General features: G+C 35.7%; 1 protein-coding gene across 8 annotated transcripts in view; it reads right to left on the reverse strand.

The window, feature by feature from the left end:
• The window catches only part of OTUD7A (OTU deubiquitinase 7A), a 431,998-nt gene that overhangs the window by 287,565 nt on the left and 125,447 nt on the right, over positions 1–18,986 (reverse strand). The window contains exon 1 of one of the 8 annotated variants that reach the window (XM_056807870.1): positions 1,293–1,816. The exons of the other annotated variants lie outside the window; for them this stretch is intronic. The gene's annotated coding sequence lies outside the window, so the exon portion shown is untranslated. Of the gene's footprint in view, positions 1–1,292; positions 1,817–18,986 lie in introns of those variants that run through there. 8 annotated transcript variants of the gene reach the window in all.

The raw sequence follows: 18,986 nt of genomic DNA on the forward strand, positions 1-18,986 counted from the left end.
CCTCTTTTTGTCCCAATCTTTGTCCGAGAATTTTCTGGACCTATTATGAATGGTATTCTGCCCTATAGAGTTCCCAGAGAAATGTATTTGGTAAAAATTTATGTAATGTTAAAGCAGAGGGAACCTCAGAGAAAATTTAGCTTGACCTCATCACTTTACAAACAAAAGAACTACATCAGAGATATTAGTAGTATGGCCATAATTAAACACAGAATTCTGGATTCCTGGTCCACAACTCTTTCCATGATTATGAGCTTTGTTCAGACATTTCTGTTTGAATCAACCTCCACACCAAAGCAATAAGCCAGTGAACAAGGAAATAAAAGGAAATTATAATCACATGTGAAATAGAGCTCCTTGTTGCTATCAGTCTCTTTTAAATGATAAATAAAGGTACACAAATCAAATTTTTATAAATTCAATGTATTCACTATAACTAATATAATTTCAATGATACTTTATCTTTATTTCTGATTGGTAATGTCTTCTAAATATTTAGGGTTCATTTTTCTCTCATTTTGCAAGTCAAACAGTTAATGATTTATAAATAAACATTTGCATGCACTAACAGTCTAAGCAGAATATAGTAGTGAACTGGAGGACTTGGAATCTGAAAGGCTTAGATTCAAATTCCACTTCTGATACTTGCTAACTCCATGACCCTGGGTAAAATACAACTTCTCAGACTCTCAGTTTCTAAATCTATTAAATGGGGGCAATGATTCCCATTTTATCTACCTGACATGATAGGGTTGTTAGAAGGGTCACCTATAATCATGTACATAAATCATGGGCTCTAAAAAGTATTATCATCCTTCCAGTGACCCAGGCTAGAACCCTTGGAAACCATCATTGACTATTTTTTCCCTTCAACACTGATATCACCAACACCTTTAACCTACTTTTTTAGCCATTACTCTAACTTAAGCCCTTAATATCTCATACCAAGACATGACCCAACTGGTTCCCCACCTAAAGTTTCTCCCCTCCACACAGTTTTAAGATTTATATTCCTCCCAAAAGTGCATCAAACCAGTTTGCTCCTTTATTCAAAAGTATTCAATGTTTCCTATCGCCTCTAGGATAAAATAGAAAATCCTAGGCCTGGCATTTAAAGTTTTCTATATTCTGGCTCTCATTTACTATTCTGGGCTTAGTTCATGTTACTTCCCTTCTTATACTCCTCACTCCAGTCAAACTGACTTTCTAGCTTCCCCCTATACATTTCATTTCTTGCTTTTGGCCCTTTCATATGTAGTCCTTTCCATGTCTAGAGAATGCTCCCTACTTACCTCCACCTCATGGAATTCCTAGGGTTCTTTAGAGCTCAAGAATCACATTTGCTGCCGGCAAAACAAAGGCCTTTCCTGATCTCTCTAACTGAAAGTAGTCCTTATCTTGAAATTACTTTTACTTACTGGCTACACATTGTATTTGCTACTATAAGAATATTAGCCTTTTGAAGCCAGGAACTGTTTCATTTTTGTGTTGTATCTTCAGTACCTAAATCAGTACGTACACAAAGAAGATACTTAATAAATGTTTATTGAATTGAAGTCAGTGTTTTTGCACTAAGAGAATTAGAGAGATAGCAAGAAATCTGTTTGCTTTCCTGTTTTCTGACTCTCCTAAGGAATTGAAAGCTCTGGGCTCATAAATAGTAATAGCATGGACAGAGAAAGGTCAGTGAATTTAGAATGACTTTGTAGCTCTTTTTGCACATTATTTCTTCTGCCCAGTGCCTCACTCATTGTAGGCACTCAAGGATTTAAATATGGAAATATATTATGCCTGTCTTCTCCTTTCCCCAATCTCAAATGTCAATCTATTATAATTGCCTACTATAGTTAAGGATGTAAGAAAATAATAGAAAGATAAATGAACCCAAAGTTAATGGAAACCTCAGATTTTATTATTAATTTTTCCACAAAATACTTATATGACCTTGAGCAAGTTACTAAACTTTTCTGGACCTCAGTTTCCTCATATGGAAAAAAATAAAGGGATTGGATTAAATGAATACTAAGTATCTTCTAGGTGAAAAATTCTCTTCTATGACTCTCCCCAACATGCCGCATATTAAAAGTTTGTTTAAATGTGTGTTTTTTGTTAGGGCTAATGACATGAAATTGTTTCTGATTTTTACTGTTACAGAAGGAGGAAATGGTTGGAAAATATAAGAATAGGAGAGGAAGGATGCAAAATGTAAGAGAAAAAAATTTGGCTGTGTGGGTGGTAAAGATAGGAGTGAAGAACGAAAAGATGGATGCTGTCCAATCCCACAAAATAGAAATCATGTAGGATGGAAAAGGAAGTAAAAGATTATTTTGTATCACTGGTAACCCTTTTCATCCATTCAAATTTGAGAGATTTGAATCCAATAGCTAAAACATCTTTTCTACATGGTCTGGGAAGGATTATCTTTAAAATCATTAGAATAACTTGATACTGTTGTGTGAAACAGTATTCATTAGGCAACTTTTACAAAAAGTATAATTCATGGTAAAGTAGATGGTAAATGGCTTTGCTGCCCCAGAACCTAAAGGACAAAAATGGCACATAGCCAACTTGTCATAGGATATACACTTACACACACGCATACAGACACACACACACAAAATATTTAAAATATCCAATGTTATTTCCCACTGGTCTCTCATCCTATGTGTTTTCCCCCCCCTATTTTTTTCACCAATCCATATTCTCTACACTCTTTCTTGCCTCTGTAGCTTAATGCATGTTGCACTTATTACTTGGTATATTCTCTCCTTATCCTACTAAAATTTATCTAAATCCTATCCAAAGTTTAAAGCCCAGAAGTAAGTTCTCCTTTTTCCATAATGACTTTTCTGATGACTAGCTATCACTGATATCCGCCTCCCTTAAATTCCTATAAGTACTGCAATCTATACTAAACACCTTAGGACTTCCCACCACCTCCAACTGTGACTTCATTAACATAGGGAGCTCCAAGTGAACAAATTTCATCTACTAAAGCAGAGTGGCAATTATTCTGTGATTTATGGTTGTCTGGGGGGCACTGAGAGGTTAAGTGATTTGGAGAGAGCTTCATAGCCAATAGGTGACAGGATTTGAGCCCGGACCAGCTCTCTATCTACTAAGACATGCTGCCCCTCTCACTTAATTATACTGATTTCTGTTTCCAGTCTTGTCTCTCAAACTAGACTGTAATAATATATTCCATTTATATTTAAAGGTCCTTGAGCCCAGAGACCACCTTACACTCTGGAATCTCCATAGTGCCGAGCATAATGCTTGGCACATAGTAATTACTAAATAAATACTTGGTCATTGAATTTTATACAGCCACAAAGAATGGGTAAAGAATGGGACTTAAAAGGCTTGAGTCACTTTTCCAGGAACTTAGTCAATTTTTTTTAAACATTATAAATATTGGTAGCAATACCAGAGCCAAGAATAGGTAGCATTCTATCCAGAGTTTAGACTTTTAGCAACCTCAGCCCTCTAAGTTTGGAATCACACAGAAAAGGCTTCTGAAATATATATATATATATAATATATATTATATATATGTGTATTTTTTTTATTTTAAACCCTTACCTCCTGTCAGAATCAGTACTACTAAGTATTATTTCTAAGGCAGAATAGTAACAAGCGCTAGGCAATTGGGGTTTAAGTGACTTGCTCTGGATTACACAGCTGGAAAGTGTCAGAGGCCACATTGGAACCCAGGACCTCCTGTCTGAGCAATAATTTTTGCCAAGTCCCAGGTATTAAACTCAGGCACTTGGGCTATTACTCACAATGTATTAATTCAATTAAAAATTCAATTCAGTTAAGAGTCTTCAGGATTCCAAGCAATATGCTATGAATACAATTATATTTGGTTAGACCTCTGCCCTTGTTAAGCTTATAAATCATGAGGAGAAGCAATTATGCAGACAAATAATGATTATGAAAAAAAAAAAAGATGTGATGAGCACAAAGGAGCAGCAAAGACAAAATGTCTCAAAGAGGGAAAGATCATTTTACAAGGTGGGAAGGTAGAAATCTTGGCTTGATGAAAATTATGGCACCTAAACCCTACCTTAAGGAAAGGGAGGGACTTCAAAAGAAATCAAGAAAAATGGTATCAGAAAGAGCATTCTAAGCATGGAGAGGGACAGAAAAGGCATAAAAAGAAGAAAGAAGATTGCATAGGGCAAATGTAAGTTTGGGAAACAAGACTAGACGGGAATTATATGGGTTAAAATTGGAAAAGTAGATTGAGGCCAGACTGTGGCTGAAACAAGATTTTAATTTTAATTAGTTTTCCTAGTCCACCACAAATTAGAAGAGGTCAACTAGGAAGGCTATTAGGCACACTGAAAGTAGTGAAAAGTGACAGCTTATTAGCAAAAACTGTGGTATTTGAAAATTATCACAAGGAGATTTGGAATTTTCATTTTCATTTCCAAGAAACCAGAGAAATGTGGGCAATATGTGAAATTCAATAAAGAAAATTGCTACTAAAAAAAAGAAAGAAAGAAAGAAAAGAGAGTTGGAGGAAGTAAAAAGTGGCTTTTTTTGATGATGTACATGGTCACTAGTTTATGAAATTTATATTACCTTATCTTCATCTGACACATTTTAATTAAATTAAAACCAAAGAATTAATTGACAAGCACTTAGGTCAAGGATTCTTAACATTTTATTGTATCGTGGGCCCCTTCAGCAGTCTGGTAAAAATTATGGATCCCCTTCTTAGAATGTTTTTAAATGTATAAAATAAAATACAATAAAAACAATTATAATGAAAAATAGTTTTCAAAATATTTGATCTCAGGTTAAGAACCTTTGACTTAACAGTCTTAAATGAGTTTCCAGATCATTCCATTGGTTTTTACCTGCTCTCTAGGCATATCCCAGCAGAGGGCAACACTGTGGCCCCCTCTTTTTTCATATTGTTGCCAGTCTGGCTTCCACACCTAACAAAGTGCCTCAGGATTTTAGGAAGTCTACTTCCATCTTGGCAGAGGCTCAAATAAACCAACTTTGTTTATACTAGATTTATTTTACAACATTCTAAAACCTGTTGTTATTCAGTCATTTTTACTTTAATCTGACTCTCCGTGGCAAAGATTTGTCATTTCCTTCTCAAGCTAATTTTATAGAGGAAGAAAGAGAAGCAGTTAAGTGACTTTCTCAATGTTTAATTTATATGAAGCTGGATTTGAATTCATGAACATAAGTCTTTGAGACTCCTGGCCCCTACTTTATCTGCTTTGCTACCCAGCTGCCCCAAAATTTACTAAGATCAACTCATGAATATTTTTCATTCTGAGAGTGCTGAATGCTGATCTCTTGTTTTAGCCTTTCCAATGGAGAGGGGTTTTAAAAAAATTCCATCTTTTGAATTTTAATATTGCTTATTGTGTTTCTTGAATCCACTTGTATCCTTAGGGAACTACAGAATTTTTCAGAGGTAGAAGGGACTGTAAGGGCTAATTAGTTTAACTTGGATAAGAATCCATAATACAACATTTCAAAGAGTGGATTTTACAGGCTTTCTCTGACCATTCCTAAGGACATCCATCCTGATATCTTCAACTTTTGTGTAGCTTTAATTGTTAAGGTGTTTTTCCTTACATCAAACATAAAATTAGCCTCTTGCAACTTCTACCCATTGCCTCCTGGTTTAACTCTCTGGGAACAAACAGAAGTAGACTAATTCCTCTCTGTCATAATCTTTAGATACTTGAAGACAGTTTTGTTCCTCTAGAATCTTGGTTTTTGCAGACTAAACATAGAATTGGGCTAACAATGGCACGGACTTCAGCCCTCAAGTTTCCTCATCTGTCAAAAGAGAGGGATAGGACAAAATGAGTACTCAGATCTCTTTGAGCTTTAGAAATCTGGTTCTAATGACCTTTCCCCTCTTGTTGACCCATCACCAGCTCTATGTTCTTTCTAGATGTGGTCTGACTAGGGAAGAATACAGGGGTGTTATTATATTCTTATTCCTGAATGCTGTTAGTTTTTTTCTTTTTGTTTCTTGGATTCTACTTCATACTGTTGACTCATATTGAATTTGTTGTCTACAAAAATCCCCCAGATCTCTCTAGCCAAGTTCTTCCTAGCCAAAACCTCTCCATATTTATCACATTAATTCTTGAACCTGCTTAAAATGTTATCTTTACTGTTAGTTAATTTCATCTTGTTAAATTCAGTCCAATATTCTAATTTGTTGAGGTGTCTTTCTATTCTGATAGACATCTAGAATGCTGACCATCTTTTACAATGTGGTGTCATTTGCAAATATGGATAACAAGATATTAATGCTTTTATACAAGTCACTGATTTAAAAAAAGTTACACAGCTCAGAGTCAAGCACAGATCCATGAAGCATTCTAGTAGAGATCTAATTCTGAATATAAAACTCGTATGAATTTGAGAAAATAAAAGCAGGAGTATCCAAATTGGAGGAACAACTCTTCCCCAAATTTCAATTTTAATGTAGTTTTACAATTTCAAGGGAGTGTAGAATGAGTAAAGGGAAGCATCATGAAATAAGATTGGAAAAAAGGCATATTATGAAGGGTTTTAAATGTCAGGAAAGAGGTTTGGGTTTTATCCTCATGAGAATGAGAAATTCCTAAAGATTCATAATGATACCCTAAGCCTAAGTAGTCATCAAGACAGTTAAAATAATACTTAGTAACCTCTGCTTAAGGGGAGGAGAATAAACATTTATTAAGTACCTACTATATGCTGAGAACTATGCTAATGGTTTATAGATATCTCAGTTATCATTAGTTTAAGAAGGCAGGTATCTTTTACAAGTCTTTCTACATATACACACAAAGCTAAAATGGGTAGTTTGAGCATTTAAAGAGTTAAGCTTCAGTTATCTGGAACAATAATGCCAATTCAAATAGAAAAGATTTCTGTGGGCTACACATTGATTTAGAATATCCCAATTAACATTTTCTATATTTTACTGAAATTTTATTTATTTTGTTAAACATTTTCCAATAATATTTTAATCATGGTCAAACCTCACAGAGGAGTTTTGAGGGCTCAGAGTTTGACACTTTTGATTAAGAAATGCACTTGTAGGCAAGCTTAACTAACCAACAATACTGGATAGTTTAAAATGTAACCAATTGCACTCAGAAGGAAACTTTATTACTGAATACTGAAGCTAGATTCTGCTTTACTTGTACTTTGCATTTTGATGTCCTTTTATTCTTTATTTGTTATGATGTTTTCTTTGTTCCTCTTTCTTTCATTTTGTCTCTATTTCACTCCTCTACAAAAGGCTTTGTTACAGTAAATCTTAGAGGAAGAGGAAGGCAGATATCTTTATTGAAGATTTAAAAGCCTAAAAATAGATGTGGCTTTTTTTTTCTTCAAATTTTCTTAACCAATGCTTGGGTTTGGGTAGGAGTTTTTACACATAATAATGAAGAAATGTAGGCTCCAAATTTGATAAGGGAAATGAGTAGAAACTTAGGAAGTTCAAAGCATGCATGTTATAATCAAGTAGGCCAGATGGATGGACTATAGTGGTTAGTGAAAGAAGGCAGAAGGACAAAGGGATACATTTCTTAAAATAGCTAGCTTTTACATGACCATCTTGAGGTTTGCAAAGAGCTGTACATATGTTTTCTCATTTGATCCTCACCACAGTCCTTAGAGGTAGGATTATTACTCCCTTTTATAAGTGAAGAAACTGAAATGTCCGAGTTTTCCTGACTCCCAAGTCTAACTAATATCTTGGGTACTGTATCACCCAAGTGTCTTAAATTATAGAAAAGGCACATTTCCCCCAATACATACTAAAACAACTTTTAACAAGAAAAATACCAAAATATTAAATACGAAATATTAATGAATGCACTGGGATGGCCAGAACAACTCACATTACTACCATCATCTTACATTTTGCAAGTTAACAACTCTTTGTGGCAGTATTAAGTTCAACTATTAATCCCATTATACAAATGAGAAAACTGAGACTTATCAGAAGAGGGGGAAGGTAGAGCAAGACAGAGACAAAAAGATGAAAAGGATTTGGGTATTCCATTTTCCTAAACTTTGCATCTTCCCCAGTGCCTAGCACAGAGCTCTGTACATAATAGGTGTTTATTTTTGACAACTGAAATAGCCTTAAGATTTACTGGGATCTTCTAACAGGAGTTAATCTAGCCTTTCAATATTAAAAGCAATAGATCTTTGGTGGGAAGAAGAGGGGTCATTGGCAGGGGGGTGGCTAACTCATGAAGGGGAAACCAGTAAGTAGGAGAATGAAGGGGAAAGGGAGGAAGCAAAGGAAAAACACTAGGGAAGTACTTACCCCCTAAACTAGAGTACCAGTTGACTCTTCCAAAATGAGACAAGAACAGACAGGAAAGGAATAAGACCAAAGCTATACCTAGAGCTTTAGAATGGCGGTAATGGTACCTTTCAATATGTTATGCACACTGTGCAATAAAGACATTCTATCCTACTTCTTGTCCACACACACATGTTCTATATCTATCTCTGCCTTTGGACTAGTAAAGGACATCATTTTCAGTTTCTATTCTTCTTTCTTCAAGAATCAGCCCAGCTGCCATCTTCTACATAAAGCTTCTCTCTGAGCTATTAACCACTATCCCCAAACTTCATTCATTTTGTATATATTATGTATAGACATGTATGTGACAGTTCTCATCTCTCCCATTAGAAAGTAACTTCTTTAAAGACAAGTACTGCTTTCTGCTCTTTTGCCCACGTGTACCCAGGGCTTAGAGCAGTTTCCAAACAAGAGTAAGCATTTATTAGATGCTTTTTGTTGAAGAAAGAGAGAAATGTCCACTGACAGGAAAATTCTGGATGATTATACCAAACTGCTATGATTTCTGCTAATGAGTTTTGTAGGGAGGGTTAGGATTGTGACCAGGGTCTTTTGACTTCTTGAGCAGAGAGGGGCCAGGAAAGTTGAAAATGTCCAAGAAGGAAGTTTCTAGATATTGGCTAGGGTATGGTAAGAGACTTGTTTAAAGCAAGGATAACCTTTTTTTTTTTTTAAGCTAGGCTGAAAAAAAACTCAGAAGACTTTCTTAAGGGCTTAATAATTGTTTATTAAATTGAATGTCAGGCTCTTCCAAACACCTGCTTTGAGTCAGACTTTACAAAGTACTTTGCACTTCTCTCATGCCTTATCATGTTCGATCTTGTATAAAAGTTATTTATGTTATGCTATAGATCCCTACTATTGTGTTATTGGTTCCATGAGGACACAATCTATTTCTTTTTCACCTTTGCATATGCCTGGTACAGTGCTGTACATACAACAAATGCCAAGTAGAATTGTCATACAATGACATATTACAGAATCTTTCTATAATACAGATGTTTTGTCAAACTTACTTTTTTTGTGTATGGGTTTTTTTTTCCACTTTACATAGACATTTTAACTCTCCAACTAGTACATTAAAGATAAAATATTTTAGGAGCAAATGGCCCATTGTCATTATATGTGAATATTTTCTAATATATGTGACAAATTCTATGAAGTTTGAAGACACAGCTTCTAACACAAAGCTGGGGACCCAGTAAACTCTCAATAAATACTTGGTGACTGATTAATTCCTATAAAGTCTGGGAATTAGCTTTACAAAAAAGATTTCTTAGGTAGTATTTCTCTGGGGCTCTTTTTGTTCCTCAGTCCAACCCTGAACATATTGGATTCCTTTCCCCACAATAGCAATTTTATATTCACCCTTGCCCAAAGAAACCATCAAAAGTAAATGGTGCATCAATAATGTTTTTGTTTTTGTCAGTTCCTTTTTTCTTTTTCCTAGGCTTTGCTTCTTCCACATCAGCCTATTGAGCTGCATATCCTTTAGAGAACTCAATTAAATACTTCCAGAAGCAGGGTGTACATCCTGAATGACTGGTAAGTTTGTATGGGGGGCATGGAGGAAGTGGCATGAAACAATTGCCCGATTCCCTTGTTTGTTCCCACACCAGGAACAGCTGGCTACCACATGAGAAGAGAGCTAGTTAGGGAAATTAAAGGAGAAAAAGACTGCGTTGGAAGAAAGGAAAAGAAAAAAATGGTTTTATTTTCTATCACCTTTTTATTGCTCTAAGGATAATATGGCATATATCTCTAGGGGGAGGATAATTTCTAGAGATCTCTAGGGATTCTATAAGTCTATTGTGAAGCATCTGTACTACAGGAAGCACAAAGCATTACTGACTGATGAATGGGCATCTCACAATGCAGAAGAGAATGTTCTCAAATATGTTCCTAAAGCAAAATTCTCAGAACTGCCTATCTTTTCACTGCTCTCCCTAATCTAATTCATACAAGAAGCTTTAAGTGCTAATCTTTTTAAGACAGAGGAATGTCCTTGCTCAAAATCCTCAACAGCAACAATAATCATACAAGGGAGGTGGGTGGTAAGGTAAAAATTAAGCAAAATCCTCAAAATAAGAAAAGCATATACAAAGGGAGTAACAAGATGGTACTGTGCTCTCAGATGGGGTCAGGAAGAGTCGGATATGACTGAAATGACTGAACAATAACAACATAAAATGGGAGGGAAGCATGGGGAGATGAAGAAGATAGAGAAGCTCCAGGAAAAGGGTTACATCAGAGTAGATTAAGCAAAACTAAATGGTAGAGATATGAAAGGAAAGTGTCAGACTTTTTCAGTATGTCACCATTGGTTCTGCTGAATTTTCTTTCTCTTCCTTCTCTTTAAATTTTTTGTTATGAGGGCTTTCCAGCTCCCCTTATGTAGGGTCTTTCTCCATTAGAATGTAAGACCCTTGAAAGTATGACGGGATTTTTCAGCTTGTATTTGTAGTCCCTAGCTGAAGCATAGTAAATGCTTGACAAATGCTCTAAAAATAAACATCCACAAATCAAAACTAGATTTGTGCTAGGGTTGGCCTGATATGCCCACATTCTTTTTTCTATTTCTTTTTTTTTATTTGGTTTTCATGGAAATTTATGTCAAAGTGGTGGGGATGGGATGGGAGAAGATGAGGTACTCTGGCTTCATTTGCTGTATATCATATATTCCATTTCCTTTCTCTAGGAAAGGTTCCAGGGAGTTATAAGAATTATAGATGGTTAGGAGGGAGGAGTAGCAAGGGCAAACAAAGGAAGATTTCATAAAATGTTTCCAGACATAAGCTCTGAAAGCAACTTGCAAAGCTATTTAAGTCCACTTAGTAAAGAGGTAAATAATTGAGACCAATTGACATGAGAAGAGTTTGGTACCTAAACTTCCAACTTTTAGCCCTGAGAATTGAGCAGTTAGCTGAAGCCTTGCCTGTATTGCCAAGGAAAGTTAGTGTTAGCAAGAGAAAATGATGCCTTAATTTATTAATAAATCTTCCAAAGACAATATGCAAGAAAGATTGTATGAATGCCATCCAACTCAATCATTCGACCTCACCATTAGACCCCAGGTATCAAAAGGTAAACTGCAAGTCTCTTGTCTAAATATGAGGGGGGGAAATAAACAAAATGCTTGAGTAGTATTCCAGTGAATTTAAAGAAATATCCAAATACATTCAGTAACTATGGTTTTCTTGGGACTATGTATAACAATTTGGGAATTTCCCTTAGGCTCTGAGGAAAGAAAAGGGAAGAAATGATTTGTCTCGATACATGGAAGCAATTAAAAGGAAAAAAAAAGCAATGTTTTATAAAGCCAAGCAGTGATATCTTTGTAAATAACTATTATAATAATTCACATTTTCATAGCACTTTTTAAACCTTTAGAAAGCACTCACCATACATCAACCTGGAGGAATAGGTAAAGGCCAGTATCATTCAGTTTATAAATAAGAGAAGTGTGGCACCAGTGACTTGCTCCAAGTCACAAGCTAGGAAGATAGAGTCAGGATTCAAATTTAAGTCTTCTAAGTCTAGGTTGATTGTTCTTTCTCACTCTGCTGTCACACATTCCAATGTTAAGAGTTGGAAGGGACCTGAGATGTCTTCATACTCAACCTCTTCATTTTGTAAGTAAGAAAACTGGTACAGATTGGAAAAGACTTTCCCAAAGTCACAGCAAGTTAGAAGCAGAACCAACTCGTCTACTAACTTCTTGTCCAGTGCCCTTGCCACATCATGCCAGATAACTTAATTTACCTTCAAGGAGAAACTGAAAAACTCAAAACCTCTAATGAAAAACTCCCTTGCATGATCCCTTTTGTCAATAGTATTAAACACAAATCACCTACCCTAGCATTCAAAGATCTCTAACTGTACCTCCAATTTATGTACCATTTATCTTTTTTAGCTTTATTTTACAAGTCTACTTCATCATCTCAATGTTCTAACCAAACAGGACTACTCACTGTCCCCCAAAACAACTATATAGACATTCACAAAAGCCATCCACCATATTAGAAAGCATTTGCTTCCTACTCATCAGTACCTTTTGGAATCTTACTCTTCTTTTGAGTTTTAGCCCTGGTGCAACCTTCTCTGTAAAGACTTCCAGACTCTACATTCCATTTCACTGAAAGAGATTTCTCACTTCAGATTTTCTCAGGGCATGGTATATGGTGAATCATATTTGATCATTTAATGTACATCTGCATGTGTACATGTAATATCTCCTTTTAACTGACTATACGCACACTGAGGGCAAAGAGTGCCATTTTTTTCATCTTTGGAGCTTCAGTACCAAGCATACTTCCTTAAACATACCAGGCACTTAATACCTGCATACTAAAGTAAATGAAATGTGAAAATCCTCTGAAAATGATTTAGGGTAGGACACAAAAATTGCTCAGAATGGGAATGTACAAATGGACTGTGACCTACAATATTTGGAGGGTTCCTACACTGAAGCAATTTCACACATATAAAAGTATTATAATTAATAATATTGTTATGCTCTGATAAAAGAAATATTAGCTTATAGTCCAAACAGAGAAGTCTACCTTATTTCACAAACTGTTAGGGTGAAGTAAATAAAAAGTTCGAGAAGAATAAAAATAATGCAACAATGAACAATTCAAGTAAGAAGTAAAGTAGATACAAGGGTGTGATGGAGCCAGCTCATAATGGCTTGTGAGTTGATTGCTAAAACATCATAAATAAAGAATCAATTTATTGTTTTGTGGATTGCCTATACTTAAGAGATGATAGAGAAAATATAAATATAGGTAAAACTTCAAGACATGCCCTGGATACAATGTTTCATTTTTGTTTGTTTTCCAGAGCTAATTGCTTAACATTTACCAGCGCATCCCTAGTTTGGATTCTCTGTTTTACCAACGAATAGTTTAGACAATCCATGACTCCATCTTTTCCCCCATTACCATATAACTGCATGTTGGTTAATAAAAGTAATTTGGGTTCTAGAATAATTCAGTTACATTCAATTTTAAAAATTCATGTTATAAGGAATACTAACAATATATTCAGCAGTTTTTTGAGCCTCTAGGAAGAAAGTACCCATAAAATATAAATAAAGGGATCTGGACAGTTACTGCAAATGAGGCAATGTCCTCTGATGAGCAACTAAACAATGAAAGCATTATTCTTGACCCAAGAAAAACAATGAGCAGACTTTTCCATCTAATCAGTAGCAGAAATATACAGTGTTGATTGGTGTGAAAATATCTTTATGGAGCATACAAATACAAATTGTGTGAACTTTAAAGAATGAATGAAAACAGGTTTGTTTTTTTTAAATGTCACTTTACAAAATGATTTGATGTCACTGTGAGCTTTTGGCAGAAAAAATTATTGGGAAACCACTGGGAAAAAATTATAGCTTTCTTTTTTAAAAATCATTGTGAATGTAAAGATTCAGAGATTTTTGGGAATGAAAAAACCAATTGATTCTCTTGGAATACACAGAAAATGAGGAAATTGGGCCTCTCATACTCAGCTCTTTATCATCATTTTTCTAATTTTGTCACATAAGTAGAAAATGATCATCCTGTTAATCCTAGTAGTTATCTTTTTTCCTGTCAAGATAAGAAAGCTTTTGGTAAAAATCTCAAAGCTTCTTTTTTATTTGAAAACCTTATCTTCCATCTTAGAATCAATAAATATTAGTTTCAAGGCAGAAGAGTGATAAGGGTTAGATAATTGGGGTTTAGTGATTTGCCCAGGGTCACACACAGAGAAAGTGTCTGGGGTCATATTTGAACTCAGGACCTCCTATCTCCAGACCTGGTTCTCTATCCAATGAGCCACCTAACTTCCTAAAATGCCTCTATTTGTGAAATATGCGTGGAAAATATTTAGAGAATGAGTATTCTTGTTAATTGAATATACTGTACTGGTTAATGGAGAGTAGTCTAAAGTAAGACACATGGATTACCAGTTATCAAAGAACTAAAATACATCTGAATTGGTCTCATAGCAAAGCCTTATTGAAAGGTAATATGGCATAGTAAATAGAAAAAGGGATATCTGAGTTCAAGTCCTGTTTCTGACATATATCAGCTACAATGGTCAAGTCCCTTTATCTCTCATTGCCTCACACAACTCTCTGAGATTCTAATTACAGGCAAGTTGGTAATTTGCACTCAGAATTAATTTCCATGCTGGGAGTTCCTTATATTGATGAAGTTGGAGATTTAGATAAATAAAAAAACAAACAAAATGAAAAACTTCCAAACTTATAGGAATTTTTCTTTGATGATTCAGAAGTTACTTTAGAGTACACAATCTTAGATTTAGATGTAGAAGAAGCCTTAGGATAGCTACCCAACATTATTATTTTACATATGAGGAAGTTGAGATTAAGGATGGCAAAGAATCATAGTTAATTGAGCCCCAGAATATTAGAAGTGAATGAGACCTAAGAAATTATCTATTTCAACCATTTATGGATGAGGAAACTCACCCATATGTAGGCAGTAACTGGTCCAAAGAATTTGTTGCTGTTCTTCATTCATTTTAGTTGTGTAAAACTCTTTATGACCCCATTTCCAGTTTTCTTAGCAAAGACACTGGAGTGATTAGCCATTTTTTACCCCTCCAATTTATTTTTACTAATGAGGAACTGAAGCAAACAGGGTTAACTGACTTGCTCAGAGTCATACAGCTAACAACTATCCCCGGCTAGATTTGAATACTACCAAAGAAACTTCTCATCATTGGGAAAAGGCAAATATGACTTTCATTTTGCCAACAAAGACAAACAAGAAAGCCCAAGGTAATATAATGAATTGTTCCTAGACTGGAGTGGTACTAGCATTCCCCAAATCACTAAGGGTTGAAAATATTTAGTCATCATTGATTTTTCACAATGCCTAGCACATGAAAAGCACTTCAACTCTCCTTTTGTGACCAGTTCTGCCATACTAGAGTTCCTTAAACCCCATGCCTCCTGAAAGGGAAAGATCTCAAGGGTTTTTTCCACCCCCACTTATCTTTTCTCTTACTGTAATATTTGCACATCAACTTCCGAAAAAAAAATTAACTGGCCTAACTATGACTATGACATGCTGTTAAGAGCAATAGATTTAGAGGCTAAAGGTTTAGATTTGAAGCTTAGCTCTACTAGTGACTTAGGGCAGGCCAATTGCCCTCTTTTGTCTTCACCCTCTTTTGTGCTCAGTTTACAAATGAGGAGTTAGGCTGAATGATGTCTAAGGACTCTACTAGCTCTAAATCCGATGATGCTATCTATGAGATACCACAGAGAAACATACAATAGAATGGTGGCAGGGAAGAGGAGGTTCCATAGTCACAGATGAAAAGGTCGACACTTTCATAAACTGAAGAAATACTTGTAACTTAATCCTCTTCTTATCAAGTACAGAACTTTCTCCTGCCTAACTTCTGCCCACTCGTGTTCCTAATGTTCACTTTCCTTTGCCATGAATGTGTATGCCGGTTTTAATCGCTCTAGAATCTTCTTTTCAGATAGTACTCATAGAGTTTGAGTCACCGGAGTTGGGCAAATTCTTTTGAACTCTGTCCCTAACTTTGCCTCAAAATACTTCTCTATTTCCCCTGTTCTACCTCAACAAAACTGGTTTATTTACTGATACCTGGACAACCTTATGCCTTCTCAGTTTTGCCTTTGCTCAAACCATGTCTCAACTCTTCTTACCCATCATAGACAATGAAAACAAATTTCCAAAAAATTTTGTTTCATTCTCTGTTCTCAGTCCTTTGCCTTTCTCTCAGGAGACAGGTACTATGTTTCATTATTAGACCTCTGGAGTCCTTGATCATCATACTGATGAGTTCAGAAAACAGTATACCCATCAAATTTAAATACCATGATATGTTCATCCACTTCCTTTCTTGAATATCATATTCCAACTTTTCTACTCCTTCATAGTGACAAATGCTAAAATGTGGATGATACTGACTGTGACTTCTTGACATTTTAATTTCTTTCTTTCTGATTGATTATTATTTTGTCTTTGACCTGGATGCTCTGGATTTTGGTTATGTTTCTGGGCATTTTCATTATGGGGTTTTGTTCTGTAGGTGGCCAATGGATTTCTCCATTTCTACTTTGCCCTCTATCTCGTTCTAACAAATATCACCAGTTTTCTTTTCATATTTCTTGAAATCTGATATCTATGCTCTTTTTTGGTTATGACATCCAGAAAATCCAATAATATTAATTTTTTACTTAATTTTCTAGGTCAGGTTTTGTTTTGGAATTTTTAAATTATTTGTTTTGCTTTTTGCTATAAGGTATCTTATATCTTCTTTTTAAAAGTCTTTGGACCATCTTTTAATATTTCTTGTTGGAGGCAGCTGGGTGGCTCAGTGGATTGCAAGTCAGGCCCAGAGATGGGAGGTCCTGGATTCAAATCTAACCTCAGATACTCCTTAGCTATGTGACCCTGGGCAAGTCACTTAATTTCCATTGCCTAACCCTTACCACTCTTCTGCCTTAGAACCAATATACAGTATTGATTCCAAGATGAAAGGTAAGGTTTTATACACACACACACACACACACACACACACACACACACACACACACACACACACACACACATATTTCTTGTTGCCTCATTGTATCATTGGCTTCTATCTGGTCAATTCTAATTTTCACGAAGTTTATTGATTTGGCAAGGTTTTGTACTTCTTGTGCCAAAATGTTAATTCCCTTTACAATTCTTTTCTTCATTGCTCTCATTCTTTTCCAATTTTTCCAATAGCAACAAAAGTTTTAACCTATTAAAATTTTTGCTTCTCTCTTCCAGAAATTCTAATTTAGTTTGAACCAAATCTGTGTTTTTCTCTAAGATACTGCTTATAGATGGTTTGAGGTCATTCGAGTCTTCTGAGTTTGTGTTGAACTTCTCTGCCATAGCTTATTATAGTGAGGGTATATTTTTGTTTGCCTAATCTTCCAGCCTACTTTCTGACTTCTAACCTGATTTTAGGACTAGGCTTTGACACACTACTGGAAGGAAGGTCTGGTCATTTTGCTACTTTCCTGGGGTACTGAGTGTAATGTTAGGAACAGACAGGGCACATGAGAGCTTTCATTGCTCTCAAAGCAGTTTGACCTAGTGTAAAATCTGTTTACTGCTCCACTCCCCCAGCAGTCTGAGTTCTACAAGTTCCTGAACTGGATTTAGATCTGAGTAAAAACAGATCACTGCTGGACTCTGTCCCTATCAGTCATCTGGAAAGTTCTGTTAGTTCAGAGTGGGAGAACTATAGGCTCCTCTTTGGTCTGAGATTCCTTCTTTGGTTATTCCTTTGCAGGCTGGACTAGATGATGGAAATAAGACCCTGCTCAGTGCCTGAGGTCTGAGCTATATCACTGCCCCTGCTGGTTTCTAAACTTCCTCCTTTCTCTAAGCACAGCCCAGGGCGTGCCACTCCCTTGCACAGATCCCCTTCTTCTTGGTCCACCCTAGGTCTGTAATCTAGACCTGGGTCTCTATGTATGTATACCTCTCTGTATGTTTCTATATGTCAAGTTAGTAGATGACAAATGACTCACCATCATTTTTTCCTGAATTTCTTCTTCAGGATTCTTTCTGGTATACTTTCTAGATCTGTTTTGGAGAAGAGTTCCCTATTCTATTTTCTATCAGTCCATAATCTTGACTCTGCCCTTCCTTCTTCTTCTGAATTCATATTGTTCATGTCTACCCTCATGAGGATGTTATCATATACTGTTTTCTGTCTTTCTTATCTGTTATCTAATTAATCTCTGGTTCATTTCCTCCACTTTGACACTTAGGAGCTGAGACCAACTCAAAAATAGCTGTGGCAAGTCACTTAGTCACTCTGACTTTCAGGTAACTCTAACATTCATCTACTAAGTTATAGATAGGTTGTACTCTTCACCAGTGAAAGAAGTTCCTACACCAATGAAATAACATATCCTCAATGTCCAGGTGTGTTTTTAATTTATCATATGCCTTCTCCAAATCCCTAAAAAAAATAATAAAACTCTGATGCCTAAGTGATATCCTACAATCCTTGGAATGCCTTACAGAAACTCACATAGTGCTTTCTATAAAGGATATACTCAACAAAGAGTTCCTGATTTCATTATATCAGTTAACTAGCTGCTATTTTTTGAAAGAAAACTTTACAGCAATTCACTGAGACAATATCTGACACCACTATCAACTCCAAATTCAATGCTGGAATGTAATCACATTCAGTGTAATTGCCATAAGACAGAATAATTTTCTACTTTAGACCTCTGATTTTATCAGCTTAGGGAACACCAGGTACAGAGACATTATCCATTGATGAAGATCAGGAACTCATTTGTAACTCATAGTCTAAGAAGTGACCTGGGGGCATTGAGCTGTTGGTCCATGGTCACATGGCAACTGTGTATTAGAGGCAGGACTTAAATCCAGATATTCTTACACCAAAGCTATTCCTCTACCTTTCATTTTAAACCATGAAGGACATAAAACACTATATTCATATAGTTCCCCGGTGTGCATGCCATTTCCTTCATATTTGATAGAAGTGCCAGGATCCAAACAAGCAAAAATACATAAGAGCTTATACAAATGATTAGAACTTCGAAAGT

Source organism: Monodelphis domestica, chromosome 1 (assembly GCF_027887165.1).
Source record: "Monodelphis domestica isolate mMonDom1 chromosome 1, mMonDom1.pri, whole genome shotgun sequence".
Lineage (NCBI taxonomy): Eukaryota > Metazoa > Chordata > Mammalia > Didelphimorphia > Didelphidae > Monodelphis > Monodelphis domestica.